At 48.3% G+C, this 20,536-nt stretch overlaps 1 long non-coding RNA gene across 2 annotated transcripts; it reads right to left on the reverse strand.

Annotated features, from left to right (window-relative positions):
- Positions 1 to 268: 268 nt before the first annotated feature.
- On the reverse strand, positions 269 to 14,548 carry LOC123570025 (uncharacterized). Of its 2 annotated transcripts, none has more exons than XR_012427350.1 (3): positions 13,394 to 14,548; positions 11,384 to 11,563; positions 269 to 8,423 (listed from the first exon to the last, which is right to left on the reverse strand). It is a non-coding gene; the product is annotated as an uncharacterized lncRNA (long non-coding RNA). The 2 variants fall into 2 exon arrangements; XR_010582963.2 differs by lacking the exon at positions 269 to 8,423 and adding an exon at positions 12,912 to 12,992 and having other exon boundaries at positions 10,381 to 11,563; positions 13,394 to 14,445.
- Between the last annotated feature and the right edge of the window lie 5,988 nt (positions 14,549 to 20,536).

A 20,536-nucleotide genomic window follows, 5' to 3' on the forward strand; every position in this document is an offset into this window, starting at 1 on the left:
TTTTCCATAATGGTTGAACTAGTTTACAATCCCACCAACAGTATAAAAGTTCCTATTTCTCCACATCCTCTCCAGCACCTGTTGTTTCCTGACTTTTTCATGATTGCCATTGTAACTGGTGTGAGATGGTATCTCATTGTGGTTTTGATTTGCATTTCTCTGATGGCCAGTGATGATGAGCATTTTTTTTATGTGTCTGTTGGCTGTATGAATGTCCTCTTTTGAGAAATGTCTGTTCATATCCTTTGCCCACTTTTTGATGGGGTTGTTTGTTTTTTTCTTGTAAATTTGTTTGAGTTATTTGTAGGTTCTGGATATTAGCCCTTTGTCAGATGAGTAGATTGCAAAAATGTTCTCCCATTCTGTAGGTTGCCTGTTCACTCTGATGGTAGTTTCTTTTGCTGTGCAGAAGCTCTTTAGTTTAATTAGATCCCATTTGTCAATTTTGGCTTTTGTTGCCGTTGCTTTTGGTGTTTTAGACATCAAGTCCTTGCCCATGCCTATGTCCTGAATGGTATTACCGAGCCAACATATTTTCTACTTCCTTGGTGTACTTGTCTTCTATTTGAATGAAATGCTACCAGAAATTGCTCATGTTTTGAGATCACCTACACTTGTCACCCACTAAGCTCAACTTTCCCTCCTGGAGGAGGCTAGAAGCAGCCTGCCCCTCCTCTTTCCTGTCTTTTATGCTTCTCAGCACCAGCCAAGGCTCCAGGTAAGACAGGAGCGTGGCTCCAAAGTGGCCATGGTGGATTTGCATCCTGCCTGTTCTTTGCAGAGCCATTAGGCTGTGCGGGTACCCAGGTGATCACTTTGCCAACCCTTGTGATGTGACATCAGGCAACCACATATCATGGACTCAAATTCAGCTGCTAATATTTTTTGTTTCCTTGAGTTAAGAGGCTGGGTTGAGAATTTCAAAGTAATTCAAAACCGATTAAAAGCTCTTCTGTATACTTGTGACTTTACTGGGTTTACCAGGAAGATGGAGAAATACACAAAAAAGATGGAGCTCTTTCATGTAATGAAAGTTCAAATAATTTTTCCAGTCTCCAAAGTTCAACTCTAGTCTCTAATCTGTCATGAATCAGGCCAGTTCCCCATTACCTTTAGTGAATTCATATGCCATGGCCAGGACAGAAACTTGAACCTGGTCATATTCCTTCCAGAGTGGACAAGGTAATACAGACAGACCCAGCAAGGCAGCTTGAACAATTTGCTTGCACTCAGAAGAAGAATTTAGGCCCCCGGAACACAAGCCTCTATGAGACTTGAAAGCAAATCTGGGTTTTCCCATCGCCTTTATGTTTTACGAGGGTTGGGGAAATGTTGGCTGTTTACTAATTATCAAAGCTGTTTTTATGACTTCCCCAAAGGAAAACAAAAAAGGAAAGGGTCCAAGTGTATTCCTTTAGGCCTGGGATGAAAGCTTGACCTTTAGTGCACTTGGGGAACTGCATGGTTTGTAGCACTGGAAAATAAAACTCGGAATGCATGTTCAGGAAAGCAGGAAACTTTGAAGTTGAAAAAGCCAAACAGGAACAGCTGTTTTGATTGGTGCGGTGCACGTACGGCCTGACGTGACAGACCTGTCCCACGCACTGTCCCTGTGGCTGAGGGACGACTGGGGAGCAGCAAGGAGCCTTTCCTTTCACGGGGGTTTCTGCTGGTGTTCCTTGGACATAAAACTCCTGATTCGTGCAGGACACAGGAAACAAGCCCAGAGACCACAGGGGACCTTCGTGTCTGCCCCAGAGGAAATAACATGGCCATATTCACACAATCAGTCTTGCAGGGAAGCCCCAGATACAAGGAAAATAGAAAAAGAGAGCATGCCATTACTGTTGGAAGTTTAATTATAATGATTTAAGGCTATCAATCAAGGTTAACTGGAACAAAAACACGTCTGCCTTTTTAGCTTCTGAGACTCTCGCCCTGTGGAAAAATATTTCCTTCATGGAAATTTTTAGTTTCACATTAGGATCTACATATTCGGTAAAATGCCATCCATTACCCCCCAAATTAGCATAAAATATTCTTTTCCCCAGAGAGGATGTGAAAAATCTTTGAGGTGGTCAGTTACCATAACCACTGGGTTCCAGTATTTATTTGCGTTCCTACTTTGGTCTCTTTTCAATGGACAGGCCCTTTACGGCTTCCTTCCTGTTTCTACCAGCGGAAATTGAACAGTAAAAATGGTAAATAACTTGGTTCTACCAGTTCCCAAGATTTAGATTCTTTCTTTTATATATTCTCTTAAAAATCAATTCAGCTATGGCACTTTCTAAAAATAAAATTTAGCCTTGCCTTTATTGTTCGCCTAGCTTTGTGTTAACCTGTTTGAAGAATTTATGACAATGAGCCATTTCCAAGGAACATCGCTGGGTTGACTTTCCCAAATGCTTGCGAACCGGGTTGGCAGTACAGATCCACTCTGATTTGAAACGTACAGTTTCCTATAAACGCTCTCAAAATGTACATTTATTAGCAATGTTCCCCAAAATGTAAATTTTGCATTGGGATTATTTCAACAGGGGCCCCCTTGTTTTTCTTCACTGCAACTGTGGAGTATCGGTTGCTGTGGTCTTTATCCAGAAGGCAGAAGGAAGACAATGGCACCAGGGCTTTTGAAGTACAAACAGGGAAGCTGTTGTGTAAAGTGTCCAATAATTAGCATTCATCATTCAGCCACAACAACAAAACCCACCACAACACCTGAGGGACGATACTGGGCTCCGTGGTGGGAACCCCAAAAATCTGAGACAGGTCTCAGTTAATTTAGAAAGTTTACTGTACCAAGGCTGAGGACACACGCTTGACACAGCCTCAGGATGTCCTAACAACATGTACCCAAGGTGGTCGGAGCAGTCTGGTTTTACACATTTTAGGGAGATATGAGACATCAATCAACATGGAAAATAGACATTGGTTCAGTCTAGAAAGGTGGGTCTGGGAGGGAGCTTCCTGGTTCATAGATAGATAGGAGACAAACTTTTGCATTCTCTTGAGTTTCTGGTTCGCCTCTCCAAAAGAGGCAATCAGATATACATTTACCTCGGTGAGCAGAGGGGTGACTTTGAATAGAATGGGAGGCAGGTTTGCCCTAAGCAGTTCCCAGCTTGACTTTTCCCTTTAGCTTAGTGATTTTGGGGGCTCATGATACTTTCCTTTCTCAACATCTTCAGTTATGAGAATGAGAATTACCTGGTTCAGCACAGGCTGCTTAGGAGAGGCCTGGGGCAGAAAGTCTCAGAGTTTAAAAGCATCCGAGTTACTGGAGCCCTGAGCCCCTTTGGCACTCCCATCTATCCCTGCAATGACTTTACCCTGGCAGCTGATGAGCCAGCCCACTTCTCAAAGGAATCACCTGGGTCTTGTAAAAAAGCAAATGCGAGTTCAGTGGATCTGGGTGGGGTTGTATTTCTCAGAAGCTCCTCTGGGCAGGGAGAAGCTCTGGCATCTGCTTTCAGTTCTATCCCTGTGGTTTTGTCTGGAAGTTACTGGGCGAGGCCTCTTGAAGCATCCTGGGCACCTGCGCTGATGCTCCCCTCTGCACTCTGGCCAAAAATAGCCCAAAATGAGGTTTTATTCTAAGCCCTCTGCATGACTCCACTCTCAAATTCTAGAACCAGCTGCCCCAGGATTTCTCCAGTCAGTAAGTATCTACGTGCTTTTGTTATTAGCCTAAACACGCAACTCTCTCTCACACTAAGCCCCTACTTGCGCTCAAGGAATTGCCCTGTGGCAAGATTGTGTTCTTCCTGAATACTTTAGGACTCACCCAGGAGATGTCACACACGTATCCATGGAGCTTTCCTGCTGTCACTCGGCATCATGGCCAAGGGGTTCCCCAGCAGGTACTAGACCCCATTCTGAAACGGGGTTTCTTCTTCCTTTGACAGGAAATACTGCTGCAGTCACCGCTTCTCCAGCAAGGACCCTGATGGCTTTCCCTGAACAGGCTCATGGGGTAAGTGTGTCTCCTTCACATTACACTAGACTGAGGCGGGGTTTCACAGAACTTTGGGTTAAGGTGGGAGCTGGTTCCAAATTGTTGGAAAAATTGTTTTGAGGGTGAGCTTGGAGTCCTGGAAAGAACATGAGCTGTGGAGTCGAACATCACAGCCCAGTGGTAGGTGGCATTTGTGCTGGGCCTGCCAGAGCAGCCTGTCAGGGAAAACCTTCAGAGACAGCGTCGTAGCAGGTGTGCACACCCCGCTACACATTCATCTCAGGGTGAGCTGTCGGACCCTCAGGCTACGGGACTGCTGTGCCCCATGGTCAGGGTGGCACCGGCTCCTCCTCCCCTGGAACAGTCAGGGGCTGGGGAGCCACGTCTGGATTTGTAGTTGTATAGGGTGGAAGTCTGCAGCAAAGTTTGCCCCGTCTTGTGGCTGGCAGGCGTGATGGTTTATGTGCATGTGTGCATGTAAGTGTGTGGTGGGTTCCCAAAATTGATTCCTAAGCATTTGGCTGTGCCCACTTTGAAGGAGGTCACCTCTGTATTTTGGGAGGGATCCTGCTTCAAGGCGTGAATCTTCAATGCGGATATTTGAGGCACCATGTGAGAACAGGCAAGGCCCGGAGTGTCTCAGGTGGGTCCATGTGGAGGATGGGAGGACCCGACTTCCTGGCTCCGATTGCCCAGCAGGCGTTTGTCTGCAGACCCTGCTTCAGCAGGGAGAAGCTGCAGAAATGCCACCCCCCGGGCGGGATAGGAGACACTGATCCTGATGTGAGTGATGGTGTGTGATCTCCCCTGCCCTGAACCTGGCATAGAAATCCCCTCTCATCATAACACTCTCACCAAATCTTGCCTCTCCCTTTGGCACAATATGGCTTTTCTTTTTAGAAAGTCAAAGGTATGCATATTCAGAGCGTAGTCAATAGCACTCCCAGGCTTCCAATGAAAAGAATAATGGCTCCCTACCTCATAGCCCCACTGCTGATTCCTGCTCTCGGGCAGCAGCGTCTCTCACCTGCCTTGGCAGCGTCTCTCACCTGCCTTGGCAGCGTCTCCCACCTGCCTTGGCAGCGTCTCTCACCTGCCTTGCCTGCATCTCCCTGCATTTGAGCCTACAGATGACCCAGGACATGTATTGGTTTTCCATGTGAGCTGGGATCATTGATGGGGAGTTCCTTTTCTCCTATCTCCTCCCACTCCTTCCTCCTTACGTCTACACCTCTTCCTCTCAGTTCAACATCATGATGTCGCCATTCTGGGTGGAGTCAGTATTCCTCATTTATGTTATTTGAACTGTATTACTTTTATTCGTAGTTGAGTCATTGTATAATATGATTGCTTTTCCTTTTGTACAAGTTTTCCTTCTTTAAATCAATAATTGCCTCTTTCTTGTTGTTTGCTTAGCTTTCTAAATACCTATCAAAATTCCTTCCCAACATCTTCCACAGAAATGAACATTTCCTTGGAACAAGTCCAGGCACATTCTATGCTTGGTCAGTTGTATGTAGCCTGTTGCTGTTACTGTCATCAGTGCTGTTCCTCTTGTGGTTCCTTGGCTGCCCTGCTGCCACCTGGGCCAGGCTGTTCCCGAGGCCTCCGTCATTCTGTCCTGTGATTTCATGTCCTCCTTCTTCCATCCTGATTCCGTATGTTCCCATTTCTTGTCCTCCACTCCTCTGGCTTATGATTGCACTCAACTGTGTGTCTCCTGAGGCCTTCCTGAGGAAGAATGCCTGGGAAGAAGCATCCCAAGGCTTCCGCACATGAAGACCCACAACTCCAAGCTCACACTTCATTGACAGGTTAGCTAGGTATAGAATTCTAGGCTGGAAGCCATTTTGCCTTGATTCGGAAAGCATTGCTTCATAGTGTAGCAAATGAGAAGCTGTATGACATTCTGTTCTCCAAGCTTTTATGTGAGGCATGTTTTATTTTCCCTCTGGGAAGATTCAGGATGTTTTCTGAAATGTCAACTTGATATGCCCATTGCCACCATAGGCAGTGCTGTGATTGGTGGAGAGATGCCAGCAATTTCAGTTAAAAACATAAGTAGACAGAGTCTTAGATCATTTCTCGGAATTTCCCACACCCAGTGTGGGATGGGAACAGCAGTGACACCCGAGTGTCCGAGAGAGGCAGAGAAGGGATGAAGCATTGCCCTGGCCCCTAAGGGACTTCACAAATGGGACAAGGGACAAGTGGTGGTGACACAGCTGGGCCAGATGTGAAGACCTGGCAAGAATGATGGTTGGCTCAGAAGACGTGAGTGGAGAGAGATGAGGCATGGATGTCTCCTTGCTCAATTTCTTGGCACCATAGAAAATCCCTAGCACTTATCCCCAACCCCAGGGGTAACAGGGAAAATAACAGATGTATTGGGATTGGTGTGCTATCACTCTGCAAAAATGGGCACTTAAAATATTACTTACATTTAGTTACAGAAAAAAGTAAGAAATAATATTTCTTGTACATCTAAAATATGAGCAGAGATTTTGCTTGCTGTGAAATTAAATATACTTATGTCTGTTTCTTCTATAAACTCCTTAAGGGCAAGAAATTGGTCTTATTTATTTTTGGTATCCTCAGAACTTGGATCATTTTAGGGGCCAAAACATTGTTTACTGAATTTAACCAACAAAGAGGATACAAAGGACTCTGGCTGCTGGAATCCCATTTGCTTGGTGCATTTGGTTCAAATTCATAGGACTCACCCACTTGCCCCATCTGTCCTGCCCTGCGGGGTGAACTTGGAGTCCAGGGGAAGACTAGAAATGCATCTCCCTGTTCTCCCCAGCCTCCCTCCTAAGGTAGGGCCTCAAGCCACAATGCAGGTCTGGTGCAAACGGACTTTCTGCCCCAGAAAGACAGAGTTGGTCATTTTGTCCAGCTTTCTCCTGGCGGTGTTTCCATTCACCAGCTTCTGCCTCTCAAATGACACAGATGTTTTCAGAATGCCTTCTCCTTGCAGCTTCACTTCAGCACCCCTAGCTAGGAGCAGGGTACTCAGCAGCCCCGGAACTTGGCATAGTGTTTGGAACAGAGCAAGCTGTTTGCAAATGTTTGTTGGATTAATTACTCGTTTAATGAAGCAAGAGAATACAAGTCATTCCTCCTCAGGAAATGAGCACTGGTCAGTAGGCAATCACCCTGTGCAAGCCCCTGACACTTCTACAGGGCAGATGCTGGGAAGGATGAACATGCAGAAGTGGAAGAACGGGGGGTGGGAGGAAAGCCTGGGCAGGCTCAAGGCCAGTCTCTTCCCTCCACTCTAGCACATTGTGAGCATGGGACACCCAGCCCTCCTTGGGTATCGGGGCAGCAGTAGGTCTTCCTCTTTGCCTGCTGGCTCTCAGAAGCTCAGGCCTCTGTCTGGGGACATCCAGTGGCCAAGTGCTTCACTGCTGGGCTTCCCAGAGGACAGTCCTGAGCCAGGCTCATATTCAGGCCAGTCCCGTAGCCATCTTCGTTGGTGCGCATGGCGCAATGGGTTAATCTGGTGTTTTCTCACAAGCTGACTTCACAAACCAATGAATTCGCATTTCCAAGAACATGTCAGTGGCCTCTTTCCATGAGACTTAAAAGGAATTAATTGGTCATTTCTGAAACAAAGTGCTAAATCACATCATAATGCCCCACGAAGCTCCCAGAACGCAAAAGAACAGCCCTGTATGCCGGAAAGGCTGGTGGATGCGGTTCCTCTCCCAGCCATGAGTCAGGGCCCTCAGGGTGGTGTGGCTTTCGTCGGGAAGCCATGAGCTCAGAGGGAGCAGTGGCCGGCTGACCGGCCCGCGCGGTGCCTGCGCTGCTGTCCAGGTGAGCTGCCTGGGCAGGACGACACTGACAGACGCGCCTCCCTGAGCCTGGAAGCTGCACCTCCCCGCAGCTGGAGATCTGGGAATTGGGGCCTGAATCATCCCCCGATCTTCACATCAGCCTGAAGGTTTCCGTACTGAAGCAGGAAGCTACGTTCATGAATACTTCCCATCCTCCTTGGGGTCGGAGCCACTTTATGAATACCACCATCACAGGTGGGAAACGTCTCTAGGCAACATTTAGAGATCCTGTAAAAGATTTTTATTTTTATCATAAATTCCTAGTGTCCTGTGCAATCTCAGTATTTTAAGATGCTTGTTGGATGTAAGTTAAAGCTGGGGATGATTCCATTAACGTGGACCACAGTGGACCGTCAGTCAAAGGGCTGCTGTCCTCTTGGTGACACCAGGCCCAGGTTCTCACAGAAAGGCTCAAGAGCAGACCCTCGTGGGCCCAGCTACCTGGCCTCCCTCCGCTGGGTGGGAGTTGACTTTGGATCCCACCCACTGTTGGGAAAGGGGTGCCTCGTGGCCACCGGAGGAAGCCAGCCTTTAGAGACACAGGATGGAGTGCTTTGCCAGCTCCAAGCACAATGCCCTTCTGACTTCACAAATGAATCAGACCAGACACAGCTGAACTTTGCCTGGAAAAGAAATCGTATGTTGAAGCATTAAGGCTAAGAAAAACATGATTCCATGTGTATTGTGCTCTGTGATTTCTGAGCTCTCGGGCCTGTTTCTGAGCTCCACCCTGCTGGGGAGAGCAGACAAACCAGCGCAGCTCGGCTCAGGGACTGCATAGCTTGCTTCATTTAAACGTAGCCTCCACACAGCCCCCAGCCAGATTCTCATGTGATTTTTATGGAAATTCTCTCATAGAGTTATAGATACGTCCTATAGCCCCAAACCATTTCCTTCGTGTGTTTATCCCGCTGCTTCCCACTGTCCCATCTGCGGTGCACCCCGGGAGCCCCCTCACTCTGCTCCCCACATCCTGCTCCGTGGGGAGTGGAGGGAAAGCCCAGACAGTCCTCTACTGCTCACCAAGGCTGGGGACTTTGGGAAATGTACTTTATCTTTCTAAGTTTCAATTTCCTCATCTGTAAAATAGGGATAACAACGTACTTACCCAAGTGACATAATTGAAATGAATCTCTTAGTATAGCACCTGGCATGTGCTATGTGAGGCCTCCATTTTAACTATTATTATTATTTTCCTACGGGGGCATTTGCAAAGAAAAACGCCAGCCCATGGAGTTAATGTCTTTCAAATGTTTCGGGGAACTCCCCAGGGTGAAACTCTCTCTGCAGATTGTATACACATCTTACCACCATCTAAAACAGGGGCCTTGAGACCCATGGATGATCTGTGAGCACCTCGGCACAGGAGAGGGCCTTCCCTCCACTCCCCCAACCCCTCCGTCTTCTCCAAGACCTACTTCCAATTTCATTAATTGGATAAACGATGTAACTGCAGATGTGCTTACTAGGAAACACTCAATTAATAAGGCAGATAATATAAAACACAGAAAACAATGCTTTCTTGAGAACATCTATCTCATACATTACCCCAAATGCTGTGATTTGAGAAGGATCTTTCTGTGAAAGATCTGTCTACCCCCTCTCCAGTGGTCCCGTTATCATTACAGAATGTTCACTAGTCATGTCTTTCAGTTGAGTCACTGCAGGCCTTTGCTGAAATGCAAATTTTATCTAGAAGGAAAAGTTCAAAGTGCAATGATCGCTGAGCCTAACCTGAGATTTCACGCTGTCTGTTACCCACCGAATGGAGGAATGAGCATGTGAGTTTTTATGACTAAGAACACCCCGACGCACAGGCTTCAGAAGCAAGTACAAACATCATAGAGATGAAATCCCCACCTTGTGTCTCTCTCCTGCCCTTCCTTCATATCTTCCTTCCTTCCCTCCTTGTATATGAAGATATTGGCACTACCACCATCAGTTCCTGTTGTTAGGAATAATGCTTAAAATCTTATGGAAATTGAACACTTGAACAAAAGATTTTTAGTAAAGCAATTTTACTTTTTTTTGTTGTTGTTGTTTTTGTTTTTGTTTTTGTTTTTTGAGACGGAGTCTCGCTCTGTCGCCCAGGCTGGAGTGCAGTGGCCGGATCTCAGCTCACTGCAAGCTCCGCCTCCTGGGTTTACGCCATTCTCCTGCCTCAGCCTCCTGAGTAGCTGGGACTACAGGCGCCCGCCACCGCGCCCGGCTAATTTTTTGTATTTTTAGTAGAGACGGGGTTTCACCGTGGTCTTGATCTCATGACCTTGTGATCCGCCCGCCTCGGCCTCCCAAAGTGCTGGGATTACAGGCGTGAGCCACCGCGCCCGGCCGCAATTTTACTTTTGAGCAGAGGGGTATCTCTTTGGCCAGTTGCCATGAGAGTACACTTGAACAAAGGGCACGAGAGCCTTTATTTTTGACACAAGTTCTGCCCCTGTACCCTTATTGGCTGGGTTTGGGTCGTACAATCTAAACTAATCTCAGTTAGCTAAACGTTTGATTTTTTTAGATAGGGTGCGTACGTAAAAGAAAGTGGAAAGAAAGGGGAAGGGGGTGTCTGTAATGAGCTAGAAAGTGTTTTTTTTTTTTTTTAAATAAGGAAAGGAATGTAAGTTGGTACTGATAACGTTTGGTACTGAGGCGTGCCTAGGCATCTAACAAAGGCAAAGAGGAAAAAGGAGAAAAAGAAGAAAAGGGGGGGCCGGGTACTAGGAATTAAAGAATAAAAGATCAGATTATTTGAAGAGAAACCCCATTATATCCCACACCACAGCCAGGGCAGAATCCTAGAGATCAGGGAGAGATGATTGGGGAAAACATCATTGTTGGTCAATGTGGGAGAGCTGGGAAATGGAATCCAGGCGGGGACCCTGTGGGGTCCGGGATGATTAACTCACAAGAAGTAAAGTCAAAGTGAGTTATATGGGAGGAGTAAGGATGCCTTGCTTAGATTAGATGGGGGTTTTCCGAAGGAAATTAATTTCTGAGGTAAAAGATGTGCTTGATTCTCAACACTTTGGGAGAAAACAAACTACAATCTGGGGTGGAGGAACCCAGCCTTCCCCACTTCCTGCCCCTCCCACTGGGGGACAGAATCATCAGCTCTCCTCCCGCCGGAGCCAGTGTTCCTGCAGATGGAGACTTGAGAGAGATCCCGGGTCTATGGAGGCTACAGATTCCCAGGGCTCCAGGGCTCTGCACTTTTGTCGGGAGAGGCTGCACTTGTGAGAGAGGGGAAGTCTTTGAAGAAGCGGTGAACAATTCAGACAAGGTGGTGTGGGAGAAGTTATCCCAGCAGAGGGACCTTGGTGAGTCAGGCCAGAGACAGGAAAACAGTGAAACAGTGTGGCCCTTCCAAGAAACCGCAGACCAATAGCATCCTGCAAGCCACATGCTCTAAGCAGGACGTGGAGGGAGGGGAGAAGGACTGAAGGAGAAGCGGAGGTAGAGAGGCTGCCGGGGTGTTCAGGGCCGCTGGCAGAGGGAACCAGGTTGCCACTGCTGGCTGGAAAGATCTGCTTGGGCTTTCAGTCTGGGTGAGGGAGTGAGGATTGGATGGAGGACTGAGCCAGGGACCTACCCTGAAGTCTGGATGAGCTGTTGTCACGAGCAGATGGGATGTCACCTGTCAAGATTGCCGTGTCAGGATGCGAGGTCCAGCAGTTTGGGTTTCTGACAACATCCCACGTACACAAAAGTGTGGATGATTGAAGGGCGTGTGAATGGAGATGTAGCAGTCAAGAAATTACGTTAGGCTTTCCTGAAAAAAAAAAAAGTGTAGTTGAAATATAATTCACATACCACATAATTCACCCATTTGAAGTGCTTTTTAGTTAATTCATAGAGTTGTGTGACCACTGCCACGATCCAATTTTAAAACATTTGTGTGGCCGGGCGCGGTGGCTCAAGCCTGTAATCCCAGCACTTTGGGAGGCCGAAACGGGTGGATCACGAGGTCAGGAGATCGAGACCATCCTGGCTAACACGGTGAAACCCCGTCTCTACTAAAAATACAAAAAACTAGCCGGGCATAGTGGCGGGCGCCTGTAGTCCCAGCTACTCAGGAGGCTGAGGCAGGAGAATGGCGTGAACCCGGGAGGCGGAGCTTGCAGTGAGCTGAGATCCGTTCACTGCACTCCAGCCCGGGCAACAGAGTGAGACTCCATCTCAAAAAGAAAAAAAAAACATTTGTGTATCCCTAAAGGAAAATCCCATCCCCATTAGCAGCCACACCCTCTGTCCTCATAATCACACTGGGCTCCCTAGTTCAGGCAGCCCTGAGTCCACTTTCTGTCTCTAGAATTTGCGGGAGGCTCCGCTTTGGGCCCGTCACCTGCAGAGGCGTGGCTGATTGCTCCTCCGTGAGGACCCCCGTGTGAGAAGTTCTGGCATTCCGTTCACCGCTTTATCCTCAGAGCCTAGGCGGGCCTCTGATGGGAAGAAGCCTGTCCCCAGACACTTGCTGATCGGGGACCAGAACAGGCTTGTGACTTGCGTTAAGAATCTCAGGAAATGGGCCGGGCGCGGTGGCTCACGCCTGTAATCCCAGCACTTTGGGAGGCCGAGGCAGGTGGATCACGAGGTCAGGAGATCGAGACCATCCTGGCTAACACAGTGAAACCTCGTCTCTATTAAGAAATACATAAAACCAGCCGGGCGAGGTGGCGGGCGCCTGTAGTCCCGGCTACTGGGGAGGCTGAGGCAGGAGAATGGCGTGAACCCGGGAGGCGGAGCTTGCAGTGAGCTGAGATCCGGCCACTGCACTCCAGCCTGGGCGACAGAGCGAGACTCCGTCTCAAAAAAAAAAAAAAAAAAGAATCTCAGGAAATGGCTCTGAGCAGCGATGGCTCTGGGGTGGGGGGAGAGGTAACAGCCATGACATTTAGGGCTTTCCATCTGTCAATGCTTTGTTTTGAGCCCAAGCCAGTTCAGTTAAGTCCAGCTCGACTTGCTTTAGAGGCAGGGCCCCGCGGCAGCAGCGTGAACACGTGCTGCAGAACCCACGGCAACCCAAGTCAGCCTCATGGAAGGAGCCTGTTCTGGAAATAACGCGGGGCGCTAGGTGACGTGCTCACCTTGTCAGCAGAAGAGAAAGGACCACGACTGACCTGCGGTGCTTATGGAAGCAATGCCCTGGCTCAACTCTCTGGTCTATGCTATGAGGGCCTTTTGTCCACGTTCTTTTGCATCTGAAGGACAAAATCTACTTTTAGAACACTTATTCACGCAGAAGCAAAGCCACGCAATTGCCACAAATGCCCCTTTTCTGACAACACGGACCATCCTCTTTTGTCTCATCAGGGTGACCATGGTTTCCTAACTGTCAGGGTGCAAACTCCTTTTTCCTGGTCCCCAGACTGTGCAAGCATCTGCTGTGTCAACCTGCCACATCCATTGACACTGTGCACACAGACTTAACCACCTGCTGCCTGTGTAATTCGCCCACTTTGCCTTCCAGAGAGCAAGGTAATGCGAGGGTGGCAGGATGCTGGGAAGAGGGGAGGGGACATTGTTGGTCCAGGGTCAGCTGTGACAATCTAGCTCCAAGATGCAGTAGTCTTGCAGCCAAGGCAGCCGGTGTCTTTCTCACCTGTGAGTCTACACTTTGTTCGAGAAGCCACTTGCTCCTGGAATTTAACAATGTGGTATTATCTCATGAGAGCCGTGGTGGTAGTAGGTGCAGAATGCCGGAGCCTCGCTGAGAAGGAAATGGGTGAGTGTGGCTTGGGGAGGTGGGGCAGCTTCACCACACAGTCTGAATCTTCTGTGCCATTGTGAGGCAGGATAGGAACTTGCAATTCTTCCTTCCCAAAGTGGAGAGTCACAGAAGGGTTCAAAGCATGGAGGAACATGAGTCAATTGCTTTAGGAAGACAATTCCAGGAGAGATAAGAAACTCAGCAGCCGCGCAGGATGCTCTATTTGTGGACAGGATTTGTGACAAGCATAAACTGCTGGTGAAGGAGGCTGTGATGGAGTTTGCTGGTATTTCTCCACTTCTTCCAGGGTGCTAGATATTTTAGCCAGAACCATGGGTCTTGAAATAAAATAAAGACTGTATTTTGCAGACTCTCTTGAAGGTAGTTGAAGTCATGAAACTGAGTTCCAGCCAATAATATATTTAAGCAGAAGAGTTGTGGGCAGTTGTGGGGTGTTTTCCTTAGGAGACAACCAGCACCTGCCTGTGCCCCACCTCCAGGCATGCCTTTCTCCTGCCGCTGACACCATCCTGAGCTCAGCATGACCACCATGCCCCAGGGATGGGGAAGTGTGAGCTGAAGGGAGCCAGGGGCCAAGTCTCACAGAACACTGGGTTGTAAACAGCAAAGATGTCCACCTCTCTCTATTTTAAGTCACAGTTACTTGGTGGGGTGGCGGGGCTCTGTTATTTGCTCCAGAAATAATTCTGAGTAATGAACAGACCACTTGGACCTTCTCTTCTGGAACAGTTTCAGAAGTCATGATGTGGCTGGGCATGGTGACCCACGCCTGTAATCCCAGCACTTTAGGAGGCCGAGGCAGGTGGATTACCTGAGGTCAGGAGTTCGAGACCAGGCTGGCCAACATGGTGAAACCTTGTCTCTACTAAAAATACACAAAAAATCAGTTGGGTGTGGTGGCGTGCGTCTGTAATCCCAGCTACTCAGGAGGCTGCGGCAGGAGAATCACTTGAACCCGGGAGGCGGAGATTGCAGTGAGCTGAGATCACACCACTACACTCCAGCCTGGGTGGCAAGAGCGAGACTCTGTCTCAAACAAAACAAAACAAAACAAAAGTAATGATGTGCCCAGCTGAAGAGCATCCAGACGCACCCGAGCTCCCAACGCCCTCCCATCACCAACCAGCGGGCCCCCATGGTGGGTCCCATCTCAGAGCTCCCCATGCGTCCTTTCAACCACGCATGTCTTCACGGTCCTTATGAATGGCAAAGGAAAGCAATCCTCCCAGTGAGTAAGAGGATCCCTTCGGTGTTGGGCCACAAAGCTGGCTCTGACACTCAGTCCTTTGTCACAGACCCTGAGTCAAGTCTCCTTCCTAGAGAGGCTCTGTGTGGTCACTGAAGTGGAACGACAGCCGGATCACACACCTGTGATCAAAGGAGGGCGGCTGTGCACAGCCAGTGCTGTGGTGTGTGGGGGCTCCATCTCTGTCTCAGCCCGGGCCTTCAGTGATGTGGGGCCCTTTGCAACCCCTGAGGCTCCTTGCAGAACAAAGGAGCTACTGAGGCAGCTGGCTGTGCTTGGCACCTCCCTGCCCCCACCCCACCTCCCATGTCTTTTTTTTTTTTTTTTTTAAGCAGCTTCAGACTGCCATTCCATATCTGTTGAGGAAGGAAAATTGAAAATCTCTTTCTAGGATCTTTAAGATTAAAAGGTAAGGAAGAGGCAAGTCCCTGCGGTTGGACTGAGATGCCCTGCTGGGCAGGGGCTGCCCCCTCCCTCCTTCCTCCTCCTCCCCCTCCAGAAGCTGTTCTAGGAGGCCTCTGGACACCTGGTCCCACCTGATCACCTTTGGCAGTGGCCAAGCATCAGACCTTTACTTTCTGTGCATGCTGGAGACCTGTGAGGCAGAAGCAGCCCTGATGTTCCTTAGTGGATTTTCACCATCATTTCTGATAAATGTCTCTTCACAGCAATCCACTTGTCAGGGAGCCGGGCCTGGCAGGAGCGAAGGGCAGTCCACTTAGGGGCGGGTTTCCAGGAAACAACCTGTGGCTCTGGGGCCTGCTGTTTCCTGAGGAAGACCCGGCCTCACTCCCCAGGGCGGGCCGCTGTGTGCTTCTGCAGACCCTCAGGGTGCACTGGTCAGCACGGCACTGGGATGCAGAGTTCCTGGCCCGGCCTGAACCTCGGTTCTTTGAGTGGGTGATCCTCCACGCCGTTCGCTCTCCCTACTCTACCCCCCGTCTCTGTGTTTGCCTCCTTAGCACACCACTCACTAGAGGAGGAGGAAACAGAGGCCCTGAGGCCTGGCCCCTGCCCTTTCTCTGGAGCTCCAGCATATCATGCTGTGAAGAAATGTTCCAGAGAATGCAAAACGTACTCATGGAATTAAGGTCTTTCAAACCTCTATATATTCAGACAATGGAGAGTGTATTTACAGAGCTCATCAACATGAGCTACCTGTGGTGCACCTCTGAGGTTCGCAGTAGCCAGGAGACACTGCCAACAGCTGACACTGGTGGTCCAGGCCGTGCTGAGGGCTGGATGGGCACTGACCCAGGGCAGAGGGAGAACGCAGAACAGATGCCCTCAGCATGGGCTGCCGGGGCTTGCTTCAGTATCTGTTTTAGCTGAGTGACCTCCGGCTCAAGTTATCTCCCCTCTCCAAGCCTCACTTCCTCCTCTGCAGAATGGGAGGTACAATCATGTCATTATTTAAAGGGGATCAGCCTGTGCCTCTTCAGCTGGTGCAGTCCCACTTCACATGACTGGAGGGTGGGGGCCTCTTTTTGGGAACTTTGGAAGTGGCAACAGTGGGCCCTGCCTCATCCGCATAGGTGGTAAATCGTGTGCATGTTACTGGGCAGTGAAGACAGGCTCTCTGGCAAGGCCAATCCCCCGCGTGCCACTGTGATTCTCAATGTTTTTCTACTGTTCAGCCTATGGTTGACATTAGCCAAAGCTCTAGTTCCGGTTTGGATGCAGGAATCTGTTGTAGATTAACTCACATGTGGTCTCCCCTGGATCTTGCAGCCTCTTGGTCCTCCTGCCTTTGTGCCTCAGTTCACTTATTTCCTTGTCAAGGGATACCCTTGTCTGTACTTCCCCATCTACCCCCAGGTGCCATTGCCTCCCGGGGCCACACTCTTCCTTCTGTTCTAGCCAGTGACGGCCTCTGGTCCTTAGCAGCAATCAGAACTTATGGTATACACATGGTACACACACAACACACACACACACACGCATGTCCACGCATGCATATGCACACACATGTATACATACATATGCATATGCAAGTATGCTCACACATATATATGCACATGCACACACCAAATGCACAGACACATACACATACATATGTACATATAATGTACAAAAATAAAAATTTTATTTTTGAAAGACTTACGGAAATATCCAGCTTTGTATTGTACCATACCTGACCAACAAACTTGGAAGCAACTCTAGGTCAAGGGCCGTTTCTCAGACATTAGTAGATATCCATGCAATGACTTGACATATTTCTCATGCATATTTTCTCTTAAATATTCCAAGAAGAAGACTTTTCCTCACATAGAAAACAAGAACTATCAGATAGGAGAGATTAATAAATAGAATTTCTGGAATTTTCCCTACTTAAAAATAATGGGATGTTTTCAACAACACATATTATCTTGTAAAACCTTAATTGTTTCTGAATGAGGTGATTTTCCAAATGTTCTACCAGACGATAATCTGGAGTTTGAACTGTAGTTTTGAACCCAGGGGAGCCGAGTTTGCCGGCAGGAGGAATTTGAGTCCTTGGGGGATGGAGGAGGGGAAGGAGAAGGCTGGTGATAATTAATGCCTCTTTTATTTTTAAAAGAGGAAACACGTCTGCTTGAATCAAGGCCTAAAGTATGCAAGAGATGGAGTGGGGAGGGGATTATTTGTGCAGTTTGTTTGCAAGGCAGCTGGTATGTGTGCCGCGGAGATTGGAGCTGGCGTACTGGACAGCGTGTCCTCACCATGTGTCTGTCCGGTCTTCCCCACATGGCCACCATGTGAGCCCCGCAGCACCACCCCCACGCCTTCCAGACTCACTGCACAGTCCTGGGAGCAAACTGTGATTTACAAACCACATTGCTCTTCCTTTGCAAGGGGCTTATCTACACCACGGGGTAGGAACTTAAGAGTTGTTTTCTCTTGGTTATATTCATGGAACATTCCAGCATCTGCCTGACCAACAACAAAGGAGTGGACAGAGCACTGAAGCAAGAATATCAGAAATAGCCTTCTCGGCTCTGCCATTGTGTGTCCCTGGGGCAGATGGCTTAACGTCTCTGGGCCTCAGTTTTCCTGTGTGTAAAATGAGAAGATGAAATACTATCAGTGATTTTTAAAAACGCTCCCTTAAGTGAAGGGGATTCTTTAAAATGAATTATAAATGCTAAGGGTTTCATATGTACAAAGAAAAAATTTCACACCTGTCATCCCAGCACTTGGGAGGCCAAGGCAGGAGGATCACTTGAACCCAGGAGTTCGAGACCAGCCTGGGCAATATGGCAAAACCCCATCTCTACAAAAAGTATAAAAATTAGCCAGGTATGGTGATAGGAACGTGCGGTTTCTCAGGAGGCTGAGGTGTGAGGTAGGAGGATCGCCTGAGCCCAGGAGGTCCAGGCTGCAGTGAGCTATGATCATGTCACTGCACTCCAGCCTGGGCAACAGGTTCTCACTGAACCTGTCACACACACACACAAAAGAAAATTAAATTTAGATAAATTTAACAAAGCTTAATTGGACAATGAGTGATTTGTAAATTAGGCAGCTCCCCCAGCTGGAATAGGTTCAGAACGACTGCAGCACTGCCAGTGGTTGAAGAGGATTTATGCCAGAAAAAGGAAAGTGAGGTACAGAAAAAAGGGGGAGGCGCAGAAACAGCCATATTGGTTACAGCTCCGCGTTTGCCTGATTTGAACACAGTTTGCACAGTTGGCCGTGTCTGATTGGCTGAAACTCAATGATTGGCAGAGTGGGTTACATCTGCTTACCTTTCCAGTTGGGTTGCTTTTCACTGTGCACAGAGAAACCTTTGGGCTGAACTTAAAATATGTAGGGAGGTAGCTTTAGGCTAAACCTGATTCAACACATAGAGAACCCTTATGAACAGCAGATAAAAGCTCGGCTTCTGGGGTTGTGGGTGTAGGATAGCTCAACCGGCTGGCTCCTTCACCCCTGAGATGGCCCACAAGGCACCCCGGGGATAAGGAGAGTCTGAGAATCAGCGAACTAGCTAATAATGATATCTATGTTGCGTTCATTTCTTCTGCAGATCAGCTCATGTTCAGGGGACGCTGGAAGCGGGTGGTGGGTCAGGCTTCAGTATCCCCATGTCCCGGTGAGGAGAGGGGCTCAGAGGCTTGCGGGGCTCACCCAGGCGGCATGCTGTTGAGAGGCAGATCATTGACTGGAACCAAGACCTTCTTACTCCTAAGTCCCTTCTAGGATCTTGTGATTCTAAAACACAGTGTGTGTTTGCAACAGGAAAATATCTCAGTCTCAGACAAAACACTGGAAACTGCAAGTACAATTGGTTCTTCTTGTACTGCAGACCCTGAAACCTGGGAATGAGGTGGCCACAGTGAACAGCATCTCAGGTTGAGGAAGGTGAAATAAAAAGCCACTGAAATAGTTAGCAACAGCTCAGGTGTCTTCAAGGGATTCTTCACAGATGGAAACGGGCAAGGATTTGAATATGACTGCTAATTTTGGATACTAGAAATATTGCCCTTTTATATCCATGGTCTTGCCTTCACCATTCTCCCTCTCTGAGTTTTCGCCTGTCCTTCTTTTCACCACATTATACTTTGAGACCTTGGAATTCTCCATTTTCTGCAAAACACAGTGATCTCCCTTCACTGGTTTGGACTTTTTGTGCCTGGAGAGTTTCTACTCATTTTGCATTTGCTGTGCATTGCCTATTTGTTAGTTTTTTGTTTGTTTTTTAATGTGTACACACCTCATCTTCCAGTCTGACTGTGTACTTATTGAAGGCAGAGTAAGATCTTCTAGGTGACTTGTAAAGATGGGGCTAGCTGTCACGTGTACAGTGCCTCATGGGCTAAAGCACTCGTGCTCTTGTTTGGTCCTCGCTGAGGGCAGATGGTACAAGGACCATGGAGCTCATTTGGAGAAGAGGAGTCGAGGCTCTGACAGCTGCTGGTTGTATTCATCTCGGTATCCCTGAGCTGAGTGTACTGTGTGTTCTAAGGCAGGCACTTGCTATGGTTATTTAATAAATGAAGGAATAAAACCTAATGCACCCATTCGCCAAGACCATCCAGCCAGCGAGTGATGAGTCAGGGCTCAGCTGGGTTTTCTGGACCACAAGTCCTGCTCTCTCCTTGGGGACGAGGTGGCTGGGCCAGGGGATGCTTAGTTTACTTGTAGTTTGATCTTCTATGGTTTTTGAGTCTTATACCATGTTTCTGTCAATATCAAACAAAGTGGGATGGAAGTGACATATTCTTTCTCACAAACAAATGATGTTTTATAGGAAAGCAATATGACTTTTGTTGAATAAAGCACAAAGATACTCAGAAGCCCCAGTATTCAGTCCATTGTGCAACTCCCATCTCAACTGCAAACATGCTTGAGGGCAGAACCCCATGATGGGCGGTGATGGCAGAGTGCCAGGCAGAGCCAAGGTGGAGGGCTGTGGGGACTCCACTAGCCCTGCCCAAAACTGCCTGTCTCCTTCCCCTCAGAATAGCTCCCTGATGACCAAGTTCTTCCCATTACATTAGCAAAGGTTTAAGCCTTCCCTTCTTAAAACTAACCAACCAACCAACCAACCACTCAACCACTCAACCAACCAACCAACCAACCAACCAGGCTCATTAATGAGACTTTCCCCTCCAAGCAGAAAGTGCAACTCCCACAGATCAGAGCTCAGCTTCTCGAAGGAGTAGTGGATCTGCCCACTACCTGCCTTTTCTCACCTCCCCTTCTCCCAGCCCCCTCCAGTCCACCTGTCACCCCATCATTCTGCTGAAAGTGCCTTGGTGAAGGCCAAAAGCACTAAATTCCAC

This window comes from Macaca fascicularis, chromosome 18 (assembly GCF_037993035.2).
Source record: "Macaca fascicularis isolate 582-1 chromosome 18, T2T-MFA8v1.1".
NCBI classification, from domain to species: domain Eukaryota; kingdom Metazoa; phylum Chordata; class Mammalia; order Primates; family Cercopithecidae; genus Macaca; species Macaca fascicularis.